General features: G+C 40.5%; 1 long non-coding RNA gene across 1 annotated transcript; it reads left to right on the top strand.

Annotated features, from left to right (window-relative positions):
• Window positions 1–12,040: 12,040 nt before the first annotated feature.
• LOC124158653 lies at window positions 12,041–16,359 on the top strand. The gene is made up of 2 exons (XR_006864850.1): window positions 12,041–15,482; window positions 16,097–16,359. It is a non-coding gene; the product is annotated as an uncharacterized LOC124158653 (long non-coding RNA).
• Window positions 16,360–17,997: the final 1,638 nt, after the last annotated feature.

Below are 17,997 nucleotides of genomic sequence, written 5' to 3'. Positions count from 1 at the left end.
GCCCCTGTTCTAATTTAGTTCATGCATTCGCGCAATGCCGCGTCATTTCAGATATTAATGCAGCTCTAACCTGCGCAATTCCGTGCCCCGTGTAAAACTGCCTTTAGAGTTAGACCCTTCGAGAGTGCTAAGCGGTTCACCTACCCGGCAGGATGTCCAACCATGTCGTATGTAAATACATAGCGTACTGACAAACTGACATCCTAATTTATGTGTATAGATTAACTTTTTATAACTTTTTATATTTTTGCTTTAGAATATTTTTTAACTTTTATCGTGTCGTAGTTGTCACGGAAATTGGTACACTCGTACATCTGTGGTTAAACTTGGGATGCGACTGGGGAGGATTAAAGGTTAGATGATGATAGTAGGCGTGGGAGGGTAACCCTCGGAGCACACACATCCCCGTGGAACGAACAAGGCCAGCCCTTGTGGAGGAGGAGATGGCTGGGAATCAGGAGGCGAGGAGGAGATAGCAGCTACGTCGGATGGGTGGGTGGCGGAACTAAGACCGTGTACCCAACTCCTTAGGGAGTGGTGTATCTTCCGCCTCTCCCTGGCCTTATTACTTTCTCTCTCCCCCTCCCTGCCACCTTCTCCACTCCGTACCATCCAACTCCCATTCTCCTCCTCGTTATCCTCTCTCGTAGCCATCGGATCAGCTTCACCCGGCCTCCTAATTAGACTGCTTGCTTTCCTCTTACCTCCCCCCAACCCCCATCCTGCCTCCTCCACCATGTTAACCCTTTCTTACCCCCCCTCCTTAATGCACCCCCTTCTCGTCTCATGCCACCGATTGATTCTCCTCATGGGGAGAGCACTTGCCTGCCGTCCGTGAAGGGTCTCTTGCTCGGTGTGTTGTATCTTTTGGAAGCGAGACGCTGCACGGGTGAGATAGTTGAAATTCCTCGTTCACAGCAACTTAAATTGGCGTAGTTTGACGTAATATGAACCAGACCAGCTAATAACGTAGGGTAGACTGGATACGGTTGTGCAAGGGTACAGTAGTGACAGTCTTCCTATTAATAAAACTATAGGGAATAGCAGACAATGCAAGGGGATGGAGGAGCTGCTTGCACATCTGACCCTCATCACAATATTTTGTCAGCCATTGCGCGCCGTAAACGCTAGCAGGGGCCTATATTGGTTTTCAACAGTCAAACGTAAATGTTTTTATTCGATTTCTTTTCATGATTTTTGCTACATGAATATAGATAGAAAGTTGAGTATTTTTTCCGATATAAGATAGACATTCTTGGTTCAATAGCTGCGATTACTTCGTTAGGAAGTTATTTTGTATGTTTTTTTTTGCGTAAGAGTGCTATGGGTATGTTTGCGACATTTTTCTTGGTTCGGTTGTGATACAATTAAAAGTTGTTTTTTTTGTTTGAGATGCCCAGAATATGCGTGATAAAAACTAAAAGAGGACAGTGTGGCATATTGTACTAGGAATACGGTTTCAAAGAAGTGAAACGAGAGACTTCTTTACGGAAAAGTGCGGTAATTGCAAAGATATGTTCGTAAACGCGATAGCCCTGGTGCGGGCGAAAATGAAAGTATTGTCAGCATGGGGTGTGTTACTCTCAACCAAGTCTTTTCGCCTTTCGGCAGAACAACACCAGTAGCTATCAAAATACCTGACACATACCGCGCACATTTATTTTGGACTATCTCCTTATGGACTTTATATTAAAATTCCTTTAAAGCACAACAAGAAATGTTTACTCAACTTCTAAACTAATTTTTATCGAAGACTGATGTATAACCTATACAGTATATGTGAATACTGACATTATAATTTTAGATAATATACTTCCTTAATAGTTGTAAATGATTGAAGTGTTCCCAGATTTTACTTCTTTTGTTATTAAGTTGCATTGTTTTCAGAAAGAGGATTGTGCTGTATTATGCCAAACACTTCTTGCAATTAAAATGTTTTCAGACCATTTTAGAGTATTTTGGAAACCTGTCACTGTCGACCCGTAGTGTCACTACCGACCCGTAGACACTTATAATTTATTTTCTAACTTGCAATTATGAGCTAAAAACTGTGTTTAGGGATACAAATTAAATATTAAAATTTGTATAAATGAACAAATTGCATAAAGATATACTATTTGTTGACCTTAGTAGCCTTCTTACAGTGCTAAGACCGATTAAATGAAAATTGTCTCAACCGTACCCAGTCTCCCCTATTACGTCAATCACAGCACAAACCACGAATCATTCGTGGATTCTATCGCACAGGACTCTCGAGAGAACTAATGCTTTTCTTATTTTATTGATTCCTGTAGCACCTAAAGAAGCACCATTGGCATTTTCCATAGGGGAGTTTACTTTACAATCAAACGTACACGAACATCCATGCCCTGATTAGGGGTAATCTACCCATCTGGGATTTGAACCCGCGACCTCTTGCGTGGCAGACTGGCTGGCAAAGACTTTACCCCGCCGCCACCGAGGCCGGCGATAGGTATCACTGAACTATCTACCATGTGTCCGAGTTATGTCCAGAGAAAATTTACAGTCCTAGGGCGAGTTGAACCCTCTCAGAGAGTACTTTTCTTCCGTCCTTGAAGGATCTCGCTCTGTGTGCTGTGTCTTTTGGCGTAGCCTACGTTTTATATGTACAGTCGGATTCAAAAGTATTGCAACAAATGGTGCGGCGCCACTTTCGCCACAGTTTTGAAATCGAGTTTCGGTATTTTCTATTGCACCAGTGGGAGGGGAATTTGAACAATACATGGCTCCGTAGCCGAGTGGGTCTATACTGTGCGCTGTAACTTTATGAAAATTTTGCGAGGGTTCAAGTCCGAAGTAATCAATTTTTCTCTATCTCTCTCTCATATCTCTCTCAATTTGTCGTTTCTGTCGGACCCGGAAATGTAGTGGTATTCTAATATCATGTTCTTCATCCAACATCTATTGAGTGTAAGGTAAGGGAAAAAAAATCAGCTCATGTTCGAGAGCTCATGTTCATTTCCTATGGGGTCCTTCAGTCAGACCCAATATTACAATTCTACCAGGCAATTCTGTTAGTGGATGGAAAAGGTAAGTCATGACAAAAAAGGTATTTCTCATTCAGTCATTTTCTCATAACTTTTAAGTGAAAAAATGCAAAATTTACCACTTATTTTTCATGAGTTAGTGATGTAGTTAAGTTCTGGTTCATTAATTCATTTAGATAAAGAGGTAGATTTCACTGTTAATTTTCATCCTTTTCAGTAAAAAGAGCGATTCTTGATGAACCTTCCCAGCATATTACAGTTGAGGACCTCAAATCCGGAATCCAGAACATTTGAAAATTCCTCTGCGTAGTGTTTTGACTTGCCACTCCAAGTGGCTTCACTTTATGACCATCAAATGATTCTAATATTTATGACGTGGGTTTCAATTCCACCTTCATCAAATTATCACTTTTACAATGTGTCAGTATTCTGTGAGGCAAAACATTCACTTGAGCACCGATATCTAGTTTAAATTTGACGTTTACACCATTAACATTAATAGTCTCAGACCAGACATTCGAATCATCTTTCATTCTTAAACTGTTCACAACACTTTAAATTACAAAATCATTAAGATCGTGTTCAACAATTACGTCTGGGGCAGATAAGTCAACTGATTTTACTTTAGTATTATTATACAATTTTCTAAATTTACATGCAAAATGATTTTGCTTTTCACAATTATTGAAAATTTTACCAAATGCTCAACATTCTCCTTTTTTATGCTTAAAATTGCACGTTTTACATAAATTCACTATCGTCTCAGGTAGGTACTTATCAGTATGCCTCACTGAATCCTTCAATGCTTCAGCTCTCGTTCTTTTCCTGCTGACTGCATCCACGGGTTTGGCTCCTTTGCAGGGTCTCAGCCTGATGTTTCCCCATCTCAGCTGCCTTGCAGATCTCTTTTATGCACCCTGAAAATTCCAAGTTGGTACATGAGTTTTAAGCTAGTAATCCGTCACAAAAAAGACCGATTGAGCTCGAGGTATGCGTCCTCTTAAAAACTAAAACTGAATATCAGCGCTGATGTTGGGCACTGCGTGATAGTTTTTGTATGAGCACATTTTTTTCGCATAATAAATCGAAGCTGTTAACTAGGGCTGGCAACTGATAAGCAACGGAGCTGTGGCAAGGCGACGTCACTGAAAATGAGTTCTAAGAGGTGTGTAAGGAGTTGTAGAAGACCGATAGCTGCTTTGCAAAAGTTAGGCAAGGAAAACAAACCTGTCTAGAGACAAAAGAAAAACCAAAGCTTAAAATATAGGAGTTATTCGAAGATAAGATCCTAGCTTAGGCCGAGAAGTTCATTTCTTGTCCTGGTTGGTTAGTGCAGGCCGAAGCAAGGACAAGAGGTGGGATCTTAAAGGTTAGGAGGTAGAATGGTATGTATTGGTATATGGGCACCTTACTCGAGCAGAGAGGTTCAGATCCAGTTGAGTCTACCTGATTCACCCCAAAAAGAGGTAATGCGAAGTTGGATCTAACCGGTCATATCAACGTGTGGAAAATAGCTGGAGATTTATCGTGAGTGGTAAATAGGTCTAACGCCTCAACAGATGAAAGTTAGTAGGAAATAAGTTACATTTATGCAAACCGAAGGTTTTTATTGAAGAAAATTGGCCACACCATTCCACTGCAGTTAATTTCATGCCCTAGAGAAACATTTCCGCCCCCCAGTATTTACGGGAATAGCAATTGATATGCCATGAATTTTTCTCGGACTTCCGACATACTGTTAGTGAGACGCGTCCATCGAAACGTCGGCAGAAATTGGAGAGCCTAACCCGGACGGAAACCCAGAGAGAAAAAGCCATCGCTGCAGCTCAACGGGAAAGCAGCAGCAGAAAAAATACTTCTCAGGCACTATAAATTTCATCGTTTAGCCCAACTTGTTGAAATTGTTGCGGTCTCGAAAATATTCACGCAAATGGCAGAAAATAATCATCAAGATGGACAGAGAATTTGGAATGATTTTTGGAATGTTATGTGAATTGGCACAGGAAATAGAGTAATTCGACACTTGAATAAGCACTTGAAGAGGCATCGCATTGGTGTGAGCCATGCGTGAGAGAGTTACTATATTACCTTTACCGTTATTCAAATCTAGGCCGCAGTCGTAACATAGTGGGGATAGAACCACCCATGTAATTTCTGGGAAAATTGAAAATATTGCAATTGCTTTTAGGTGGCTTACCAATGAAAATTTTCGCATGACCAGATTATTGAACAATGTTTTAAAATAATTTATGAAAACCACAAAGTCACTCGTCAGCGTATATCAGGCTTCATACGTAATATCACTAACAGGTATTGCACACCACCAAGTCGCGGTATGGAAGTTAATGAACCCCCTAAACAACGATGTACAACGACTGCTCCAGCCATACACATAAAATGTCCGGGTAGGAGGGGTTCATTATGAGGGATTTCGCATATGATTTTTTTTCATGATATTCATTCTCTCATGAATTTCGATTGGAAGAGGAATTGAGAACTCCCTGACTTTCCCACCGCTACCACGCCAATGCCCTTAAGCTATTACCATTATTTCATTGAAAAAACATTACGAAAATACATGCAAATGCGGATGAGTTGATCTTTACCATTAAGTTCTTAATTTACTATGTGGAACTACCGAAACCGTAAATATATGGAAAGTGATAAGCAACACAAAAACAGCAATCCGATTGAATCTTAACGTACAACTCAACCACCCACTTAAAAGTGCAGCAAATTATCTCATTTAAATAATAATTTTAATGCTTTCAACACTGTCATGGAGATCAGTTAGCGACCGATTTTTACGTCCTTTAATTGCACTGCTATTTTGACGAAAAAATCACACCTCAAATAGCGAGATTTTACAAATGCCTATTACTTTCTTTTCGATTCTTCCCACCCTACAAATACAACCAGTAAAATAATTACGAACATTATCGTAAAATAGATCGCATGACTTTTTCAAAGTAAGTTTGTCCTATGAATTGTTCTATCGCCAGTAAAACATTCTCGTACTCACGTAAATGGCCATCCGAAGAGTTATTATGTTTCTTTCGTAGTCTCCTTCGCACTGTCTTCTTACACTAACTCCGTAACTGCTGAGAAAGAAGGCGATCTTGACGAAGAGAGTTGGTTTGTTTATCAGCTGTCTAATCAAGAAATAATTTGCTTGAAATGGCACCAAGGTTCGTGACGAGTTGACTAGAGGGAGGTAAGACCTGATAGGAGGCGGGGTAAGGCAGTTACTGAGGCCGTCGAATTAAGGCAGGCTCGACATCAAACAGCCATGACTACTGCCCAATTTTACGTCGCGGAGCAGACTGTTACGAGAGGCAATGGAACAATGCAATACTTTCGTGAAACGATGATAATCTTGCGGATGACGTCTTTGAATGACCTTTGAAGCAGATTTTCCCCCTCCCACAATGGGATGATTTTTCTAGAAGGCGCGAAAAAAGGTTGGAAAAATTGCATCGAGACCCTCGCGGAAGGATACTGTTTTCCGCTAAAGTTATTCCGCGAAGACTTAAAATTAAATTCGTTCTTCCGCGTATCGAATCAATTTTCTAATCGCACCTAAACGTATTATTAAATTAATAAGCAACATCAAATATTAAAATTAAGAGATTTAAATATATTATAAGTTATTTATGTTATGCTGTAGCTTGCTTTTTACTTTTTTGTTTTAATTTATCGGAACTATTTATTGTGGTGGCTAGTTGTCACGTGACACTCGAAGAGGCCCACAATGCTTCTCCTGAAAATCTTTCATCAGTCTGGCGGCAACTTGCATTGAGTTTAGAGGTGAGTACGGGAGTGTTCCCAAAAAAGTTAACAACTTGGATTTTCTAAGTTTTCTTCAGTGTTGATTGTGTGTGATTTCGACTTTAGGCATGTGAAATAATTGTTGTAGCGAGTGACTATGGATCCCGTAAAGTAAATTAATTTTGCGGAAAATCGTGTTCAACGAAGTGCTGAGAACCAGTGACCCCGTATAGTCTTCAAGCTTATCAAGAGTAATTCTCATATTTTATTCGATGTTTGAGGCTACGTAATGTAATCGTTATCGATATGATGGTCGTGAATATATTTTTCGGAGGGAAGTTTCCATCGTTCGTTTACCTGAACCGTTCTCGTTTGGTCATGTTTTGGGACTTGCAAAATACTTGCAACGTATGAAATATCCATTTTTGTGTGTGGTGAATTTCTCTCGCCTCTCAAATTTTAAATTCACTATTTCTCGGCAAGCGTGAACCAAGGTCGTAAGAAGTGCTCCAGAAATTTTTAGACCAGGGTTTCAATGTAAGCTTTTGAATCGGCGATTCTCGGGACTGTGCATTGCTCTAAACCGTCATCATCAGTTGGTACTGACGTTGTCTTTTCAAGTTTTCACCGGTGTATTATATTGGTTGCGTCAAAAATTGTTAATCAAAGTATTCGTATATTCCATAACTATGTAGTGATGTGAATCAGAATCTGTGACATCATATATTTTGCCAATCTTAATTGGTATATTCCACCTTGCTGCCACTTATTCCACGGATTGGTCTAGGAAATGAGTACATTTATACATAATGTGGAACGCTTCTTTGAAACTAAGGTTGGGCCATAATTCTGAGGGAGTTGGAAATAAGAATTAGAAATTAGACCACAAGAAGTTAGAAATTCTTTCCCTGTATGATTGGTTCCAGCTGAACGGTTAAATTTACCGGAGATGTAATGACGTCATCAAATCGTGAAATGTGGGCGTTAGCTTCGCATGTTTTTCATTTTAAACTGAGAATGGCTTAGTTATGAAGATTATTTTTCCTCGTAACTTAATAATCTTCGGACTTTCCTCTTAACTAATACAATGTCCCCACTTCCATTTACCGAATACGTATAATGAATTGCGGTTCGGGTCTTAAAAATCTACCCTACTGTGGCATTTTGCCTCCTAAATACTGCAGCGAAATACATGGGTGACTACTGGTGACTACTAGCAGCGCTTGGTTCACTATTAGGAACGAATTTTTTTTAAATTCTCAGTCGGTAGGGATTGAATTCTAATAAATTTCTTTAATTTCGTTTATTTCTACTGGAAAAATGTATCAATATGGCTCACTCAGACATTCTCGCATATGTTAATTCTTTCTAGTGATAATATTTATAGTGTGGCTAGAGGTTTACAAAGGATAGTAATCGTTTGAATCAAGCACTAAGTCGAGGCGAAATTTAATTTGTTATTTTTCTTTCTTTACAGCAATGCAAATCCGTTGTCGCTGTCGATTGTGTGAAGTGAAATCAGATTTTGCGGGAAATCCTTATAAGGTCACATGGGAGAGGTGTGCTGATTAAGATATGGTAAGTCAGTCAAATTTTCGTTCATTTTAATTTTATATATCCTTGGTGGTTCATTCGCTTCCTTTAGCCTTTGCTTCATTTACATTTTGCTTTTACTTCACATTGTCTCAATGCACTCGCAAAGTAGAACTATTTAACGACGTAGTGACCATTCATTTGGTGATTCACGGGCATTGTAAACTTTTTCTCGACATAGAATCCTCTGTCTGCTTTGTTTCTCCGCGAGGGAGACTCCCAGGAAAAAATATCCAAAATATACTCAAAAATTTTATGCAATGAGGTGGCATTAGGCAGGGTCATGTATCACGAGAACATTCAAGAAACCTTTTTAGAATTATGTTTCAATCATCAACGAATGAAACGTATGTTTCAGCTTCACAGTGATAAGTTAATAGTCGTCATGTTAATCCATTGCGAGGATTCACAGTTTTGTTCAGCTTCATTCAGATAAATAGGTTTACCTATAACCATGAATAATCAGCATTATAGGTTAATTTGAATGACTTGCGCACTGCGATTTGCCCAGCTTACTTGTCCCCTTTGCCTCCAATGCACCATTCTTACTTCAATCTATTTCTCAGCTCGAGTGATACGTCTTTATTTGAGCTCACACTTGTTTTTGACACAATAGACCAGTTTAGGACTTTCTTTTATCGTCGATTTTGATAATGGCACGGACAAATTTTTCCGTTTACAACCCGTCGTCCACTTATCGAGCAATTCTCGGTGAAAAATCGAAGGTGTCGAGACTTTGGCAGAAAATTTGATACCGTCACAAATTAATGCGGAGCGAGTCACCGCCCCTAGATACTCCCAAGCATCTCTCGCGTAACAAGCGAAGTTAATTGCCGCTTATTTTAATTATTTCTTCCGACGATAACACTTTCATTACATGAATGAAAACAGTAGAAATATAGTAAGATGCGGATCAGCAGTGGCGGATCCAGAATAGGGAAAAGGGGGGAGGCTAAGTGGGGGTTAGCCGACCAGCAGTAGTGGGGGTCCGAATAAAATAACTATTTTATCTAAAGTGAATTGGATACCCAAGGGGGGGGGGCTATGGTCCCCTAAGCCCCCCCCCAATAGATTCACCACTGTGCGTACAATTAAAAAATAACTGCTTACAAAATAAATACAACAATTATTAGTCTCGGAAGGTTAGGCTTTCATTATAAGAGAGCAACTAGACGGTTCTCTAGTTAGAAATGCTTTCCCTCTATGATCGGTTCTGATTTATCAGAGATGTAAAGGCATCACCAACTCATGATATGTGGGGGTACCTTCTCGTATCTTTTCATTTTAAACAGAGAATGGCTGAGTGAAGAAAATCATTTTTCCTCGTAAGTAATCTTCCCACTTCATCAACCGAATTCTAATAATAAATTGCGGTTCCTTGTCTGAGTAATCGACCCTATTGTGACATTTTGCCTTCTAAGGGCTGCAGCGAAATACTTAGCGGCATGGGTCTCTAGTGCTTGGTTCACTGTTGGGCAGTCCAGGCTCTCCTTTCACTTCGTGATAATTTTTTCAATTTCTCAGTCGGTAGGCATTAAAGTCAAATAAGTGTCTTAAGAGCCGTTTATTTATAATTGCCCAATGCATGATTTTAGCTTACTTCGACTGACTTGCGCACAACGACCCGGCCTGTTCTCGTATTTCTCATCGTGGCTAAAACTAACTTCCTTATTATCATACACATGAGTAGGGTTCCTTTCCCCCAAATTAGGCGTGAAAATGCTTAAGACCTCTTATCTCTGCTGCCTAAGGGAATAGGAGGCAATCTATAAGGATATCTGTAAGAAAAAGAAATTCTTCATACTGATATAAATTCATTGATCTAGGACACGTCACAAAATACCAAGTACACTTCTTCCTCATTTATGCAAGGATGCACAATAGTTTCCACTAATTATTAGCATGTTTCAATCAATTACAGGTCAACATTGACTAATGATAATGACTCGTCATTTTCATTTGTTACAAAATATGATTTTCTTTTCTCTCGAATGCCTGAAATTATAACTATGCCGAACCAACCGCAACTCAAATTTCGTTCTTTCAATAAATGCTCGCATAACTTTAGCTTTGAAAGACATATCAAATGAATGTCGTTTCAAAATCTTGAAAGGGAAGACTTAAGGGATGTAATATGGAATGTGAGGTGAGGGTTGGTGGTGTGATGACAGGGGAGACCTTAGAGGTCTGGATTTGATCCTGTGAAACCAATCAGGAGTTTTCCTGTGAAAACATTTGTGGTGGTTGATCGGTTACTTTGCGAATTTTTTCCATTGACCTCCCACATAGGGTCTAGACTACGAGCAGACTTTCGTGCACAATATATTAGGCGAAGCTTCCCCCCTTTACTTCTTCTCAGTACCTACTATTCTACATATGTATACTACGCAGCAAGCCGCGTCAATAAGCGTGTGGCAGGGGGTGTTAGGAAACCAGCCGTCAACGAATAAAAAGGAAAGGCTGTGACGAAGTCCTACCCAGAATTTATTAAATTCTTTTATCGTGCGGGAGGAAAACAAATTCAATTATTCATCCATTCGAAAAAAATATCTCTTATTATCGTTTCTGAGGGAACTGGAAATATAGTGTTGTTCAAATATGATTTTCTCTGAGTCTTCCTCTTCTTGTCGTGCCTGTTTTCCAAAGTGGAAAAATGTCAAGCGAATTATGCCTACTATCTGTGGCCTGTCGCAACTAGACATTTACTTATGAAGCCAATTGTACAATAGTGAGTCGATTATTCAGTCATCTTTTTCTCCTACGGTTTTATTCATACCTGTCGCCATATTAATGCAAGCGTCTAAAACCCAAATGTAATAAAACGTGTTTATCGTTTTTAAGTTTCCCGTTGATTTTAACCATTGGCTTTGACTTGCAATGGTGAAATGCCTACCTTTTATTTTTATCATCAGTCCTCCATAATAGTTACATGTATTTCTCCTTAAACAATTTAAAAAGTTAAATATCATACATACATAAATAATTTTGGAGCTATTGTTGACCTAGAGTCTATTGTCTGTTGGAGGGATCACCTTCAGAAATACAGTCGTAATTCTTTACATATTGCTGCGAAACAAGAAATGCCTTCCAGATGAACTTTTGATACATTAGAAACACACAGTAAATATAAACTAAAAATGGAATTAACAATAAAAAAGGAATATGGTTTGAAAATAGTTCTATTAGATATCCCCTATAATATTTTTTTAGTATACAGCCAGGTTCACTTGTTTAAGGAAGGTATATATGTTGTTACTCTCGTAGTCGTATACATGTTGTTACTCTCATTGATTGTTTTTCGCAAACTAGTGCAAATTTTTGGTCCCAAGAAAATAAAGCTGCCTTTAATAAAATAACATTGAGTTTGGGCAATTCATATGAAGTATTTGTTCGTAGATAGTATTATTGGGGCTCATCCAAGACTTTTGGACTACCTCCACCACCACGAAGGTAGAAAACCTTAGCATCTAATAGATGTATCAGTGTCTCAGGGGTAGTAAGTACCTGCAGTTTAAAAATTATAGGAAAAGAGAGTGAAAGGCCATCTGCTCCGGCTGCAGGAGCAAGTGTGATTGCTCTTAGAGCTGTATGTGTACGTTTGAGCGAATTTTAAATGCACTAGCCTAGCTCAACATACCATAACTTACCCCAGAATATACGATAGTGTTAGCAGCATTTGAATTCGCGCTAGTATTACGGCGGAGGGATACTACGGGCTGACGACGGATGTGGCGGAAGGAGCGCCGCTAGCGTGCGCGAGGGGAAGGAGAACTGACGACGTGCTAAGCCTGTCCGGAGGCGGCATATTGGATGCGAGCCCTGGCCTGAGCACACGCATGGTCGTGTTGTACCTGTGCAAATAAATGTGTAAAGCCGAGAGTCTCATGTCATTTTTAAAAGATCTAACATCAGAAGTGGGATTCTTCTCTGCGCTCAAGACGACGCCGACGCTGGGAAGAAATATTTTTTCTAGCTGCTGACGGAATGGAGATGTGCTGAGGAAGGTGAAGAGCAGCCAAGGAGCCATAGACCAGATTGACCTGCCCCTTTTCCGCCCAGACATTGACGATGCTCAACGCTGGATTCAACATGCCGAGATAATTATGGAGGAGTTCTACTGGTCGGATGTCCAGACGCTTGTAAGAGTGAGGCGTTATTTGACTGACGAATCCAAGGTATGGTCCGAGAGCTGGTCTCTAGCTGGTGTGCTTTCAAAAACGATATTTTTAGAAGTTTTCCCCTCGCGGAAAATTCTTGGCCGATTGCTTGTTGAAGCTGCTGCTTGCAAAACTTCAGATTTCAATACTTTTACTGCATAGGCTTAAGAAATTGACCCTTCTTAAAAGATTGGGAGCCCAATGGGGACCTGAAGATTTAATTGAATTAATTGTTCACGGCATTAGTGACGGGAAAATCCAGGAGTCAGCGAAAATGCGCGACTTTACATCCGTCTCTGATCTAATTTCTTATTTGAGCTCCCTTCAGAAGGTAGCACGTGGGGAAGTAGTCGAAGGAGATAACGTCGAATCAGTTCGGCGGGTGTTTATGGGCTTAATTGATACTGGAGCGGACGTATCTTTGATGTGTGATAAATTTTTGGCTACTTTCTCTGGTAAATTAATACGAAACGAACTTCCCATCATGTGAATTTTACCTGGGAGACTTATATCGAAGTTCCGTTTTGACGCAACCGTTGAGATTACTGGTCAAAATTCGAAGCTCACTTTCGTGATGGTACCTTCTGCATGCCTCGATTACGATGTCATTGTAGGGTGCAACCTATTTGAAGACATAATGTTAGCCGCTGTCACGGACTGCGACGGTACTCGTGTGATTCGGCGACAGCTGCCTGGCGTCATTTGAGTTTCGGAGGATACGATGAACGCCCTCAGCGTGCATAAGGACTACCATTCTCAGACAAGTGTAGTGCTAAATAATTACGCCGAAATGATAACCTCTGGGACAGAAGTTTCCACCGTAAATAATGCTTCAATGGAAATAAATTTGATTGACAACTTTATTGTCAACCGACGGCCTTACCGTCTATCGTCGAGTGAGCGTGCGGAAGTTCGCAAAATTGCGGATGACCTAGTATCCAATTGCGTTATTAGAGGGAGCCCCTCCCCGTACGCTTGTCCCGTCCTTACAGTGAAAAAAAATGGGACGTACCGTATGTGTGTTGATTTCCGAGGAGGGCATCCGTCCAAGCCAGAGTAAAATCAAAGCATTGAAAAATTTATCTCGCCCTACCGACGTTCAGCAGGTCCGACAATTTATGGGATTAGCCGGATACTTCCGAAAATTTATTCCCGAGTTTGCTAGTCGTACCGCATGCATAAATGACCTTACAAAAATGAATGTAAGTTTCGTCTGGACGACGGAACATGAGGGAGCTAGAAAGTACACAATTGACTGTTGGACCACCGAACCACTCTTGGTGGTATTCAACCCCGATATGCCCACGGAGTTGCATACAATGCGAGTGCGGTAGGCTACGGAGGAATCCTCATTCAAAAATATGACGGGGAAAGCAGAGTGGTTGCGTATTACAGCAAACGTACCTCTTCTACTGAGGCGAAATATCACTCCTATGAATTGGAGACCCTAGCCATCGTCAACTCTCTAAAGCATTTCCGAGTGTATCTTATCGGGATTAAATTTGTTATTGTCACTGATTGTAATTCAGTAAAATCGACTATGAACAAACGCGATATTGTTCCTCGAATAGCCCGATGGTGGACATACATGCAGGATTTCAATTTTGAGATAATTTACCGTAAAGGCTCTACCCTAAGCCACGTTGATTATCTTAGCCGTAATCCTGTCTCAGTCTTGCGAGTCTCTCAGCACGATTCGTGGTTACACATCGAGCAAAAGGGCAATGCCGAAGTTCAGCAAATGCTTTCCGAGTTGCGTGAGGGAAAATTAGACTCGAATCAATACGTTGAGAAGGATGGCTTACTGTGTCATCAAGAGATTTTAAAAAAATAAGATGGAATTGCTGCGCTACTATGTCCCCCGACAAAGTAGGCTTGGACTTCTGCGATTATTTCACGACGAGCAGTGCCATATTGGAGCAGAGAAAACAATTAAGTCAATAAGTTTGCATTCTGGTTTCCGCGGCTAAGACAGTTTGTCAAAAACTATGTAAAACACTGCCTTGCTTGTGCTGTTGAGAAGACGCAAACAGGTTCTCTACAGGGACTCGTTCAATTACCCAATAAGGTTCCAGTCCCAATGCACACGATGCACATCGATTGTCTGGGACCCTTGCCGGTGTCTATTGATGGACACAGATATGCGCTTGTACTAATTGATTCTTTCACTAAGCATTGCAACATGGTTGCCTTAAAATCTGTAAGATCTGATGAGACTCTGCGAGCCCTGCAATTTTTTATTTCCTGCTTCGGAGCTCCTGAATTAATCATTATGGACAGTGGCACCAATTTTCATAACTTGGCAGTGGCTAAGTGCCTAAATGAATGGAACGTTCGTTATCACTTCATAACACCTGATATTCACAGAGTAAACAGACAAGTGGAGCGTCATATGCGCACCATCATGAACTTATAAGAATCGAGACAAGGGTCAGGGCAGAATGGCCGAGCGTTTTGTGGAGAATTAAGTTAGTTTTGAACACTACCATGCAAAAAGCGACAGGGGTCAGTCCGCTCAATTGCTCATTGGTATTGAAGTCACCACCCCATTCATTCAAGCCCCCTTAAATGACCTTTCAAGTGATCTAACTCCTGTGAGAAATATGAATGTTGACAGGAGGCGTGTCATCGAGCGACTTCGACCAGATGAATCATCTAGAGCAGCTCTCAACTCCAGAAGGCGTGACACCCAGCAGTACAGCGTTGGAGACTTCGTGCTGCTTCACCGGGCGAGCAAGCTTCACGCGAGCAAGGCGGATTTCGAATTCCTTGGTCCTTACGAAGTTCGAGAGGTGACACCAGAGGGACGCTACGAGCTCAAACGGGTCGGCGCTACGAGACAAAGGATCGTCAAGGCTGCCAAGGAACAGCTGCGACCGTGGCCGAAGGATTGGTCGGCTGCGACTGACATGTAAGACCTTATCTCTCTCCATGAGGGGGAGGGGTGAGGTACGAGGTAAGCCTGTACCCGTGATTTGTTTTGGCTTTCCGAGGTCTGAGCACCTTGAAGCATGGGTTTGAATGAACTCATGATTTGTGTTGGCTTCCGAGGTCGGAGTACCTTGAAGCATGGGTTTGAATGAACTCATGATTTGTGTTGGCTTCCGAGGTCTGAGCACCTTGAAGCATGAGTTTGAAAGAACTCATGATTTGTTTTGGCTTCCGAGGTCTGAGCACCTTGAAGCATGGGTTTGAATGCACCCATGGTTTGTTTTGTTTTCCGGGGTCTTCGGACCTTGAAGCATGGGTTTTAAAGAACTCATGATTTGTTCTGGTTTTCCGAAGGTTATGCACCTTCACGCATGATTGCTCCCATTATGCGTTTTGTTTTCCAAGGCCTTAGGGGTCTTGAGGTGTGTGACAAACTAATTTATTTAGATTTCAGATCGACACGAGTTGAACTCTGGAGCCAGCCTGGGTTCATAATGTGCCTATTTTGATGGCTGAGTGCTATCAGTGTACCTGACAACTTGATAAAAAGATGTCGCTGCTAATGACAGTGGGATCGCGAGTCTGTATTCGGCTTTTTGTTGTTTTCACTTGTGCTAAGTTGAGTTCTTGCAATTTCAGACCTCGCGCAGCGGCAGTTCCGAGAGCGTAACTGCATCAGGATGGCCGTGTTAGCAGCATTTGAATTCGCGCTAGTATTACGGCGGAGGGATACTACGGGCTGACGACGGATGTGGCGGAAGGAGCGCCGCTAGCGTGCGCGAGGGGAAGGAGAACTGACGACGTGCTAAGCCTGTCCGGAGGCGCGGCATATTGGATGCGAGCCCTGGCCTGAGCACACGCATGGTCGTGTTGTACCTGTGCAAATAAATGTGTAAAGCCGAGAGTCTCATGTTATTTTTAAAAGATCTAACAATAGCATAATAAATATTGTAAATCACAGTTAAAGAACACTTATTACGAATAAAGTAGTGTTTCGTTCTACAATTTTTCAAACTATTTGCAATGTTTTTTGTATAATGCTTCCATTTTAGATGCTCATCAATTGCTAATCCATGGTATTCCTCAACTCGAACCAGTGTGAAACTGTCAGCATGTCATTTTAGTACGCTTGGAAGAACGTTACACAACATTAGTCAATGGGGAAGCTGTTGTATAAATTTTAACATAATTTAGGTTTTCTCGCTCAATTTAAGTTTGTTCGATGCAAACCATTGGTTGATATCGTTTATATCACATTTTATGTATGCTTTGCTGTAAATCAATCCGGTTCACACTTTTATAAGACAGGACTAGGTTATCCGCAAAGGCGGTTAGTTTACCACCGAAATTTAGATTACACAGATGATTGATTTACAATAAAAATGATATTGGACCTAACGCTGATCCTTGAACCTCTCCAGAACAAATATTTTCGGAACTTCTATGACTATTGTAGTACCTTAAAAACTTTAAGCGCGCTGTCAAGAAACTTTCGAAATGACTTTATGGAAATGCCACGAATTTCTGCAATATTTTGTTTATCCAGAAAAATCTTGTATTTTATTGTATCAAAGGCTTTTTTATAACTATGTATACAGCAGCGGTTTATTTATTAGATTTAATGGACTGAATAATTGGGGTGATTTTCAAGCGTCCTGAGTACTTTTACCTATCCTAATACGAGGTTCGTTCTATAAGTCCTTGGAATTTCCGAAAAATTGCTCTCTTAGTTTCCAAAATTAATATACGTCAGAAATTAGCACTTGTGACTCGTCAACAGTTGAAGTTTGAACTGTATCCATCCCATAGTTTCTTTGTTGTTACCGATTGTAGAGAACAACTTTTGCTTACAAAAAAGTATAGAGCTGAAAGGAAACTAAAATCAAACATATATAATAATTGGTCCAATACAATTTGTTCTTATACCTTTTTCTAAAGACTTATTGAACGACCCTCGAACTATATTGATTGTCACAGAACTACTTCCTATTCCGGAAAATTTACCAGTATTCTTTTCACAAGTTTTTCAGGTAAGTACGTTAGAATAAATTTAGAGCAAATAAATCGGACGGTAATTGTGAATACCGCGTAGTACGAATTTTTCGCGAACGGGAACAATAATTTCTTGCTTCAAGGATGCAGGGAACCTCACATTTGGCAAGCTTTCATTGAAGAAATGGCAGAGTACATCTGCAATGTCCTATATGATAATTTTATCAATCCAGCATTTATTTGATCCGGACGGGCAGCTTTTTTAAAGATTGGCTATTGGCAATTTTTAATACATCAGGCGTAGTGACTGGTTCCAAAAAGGAGTTTAGGCTTAGATGATTTTTACTATTTGATGAATTATCAATCATTGAATTATTTTTTACAAATGGATACAATTTAGGAGACTCAAATGTGCTTATGAACTCCTTCTTGAAGTCTATATCAATAATAACTGGGTCATTTAAGGTCCGATTTCCTTGTATTAGTTCATGCACTGTTCCTTTTTTTTCGATTTACTTTGTCCAATTGTTCCATGTAATAGGAGTTAA

The sequence above is a fragment of the Ischnura elegans genome, chromosome 5 (genome assembly GCF_921293095.1).
Source record: "Ischnura elegans chromosome 5, ioIscEleg1.1, whole genome shotgun sequence".
NCBI lineage: Eukaryota > Metazoa > Arthropoda > Insecta > Odonata > Coenagrionidae > Ischnura > Ischnura elegans.
Note: the sequence above shows the minus strand (reverse complement) of the source record. Positions and strands in the feature narration are given on the sequence as shown.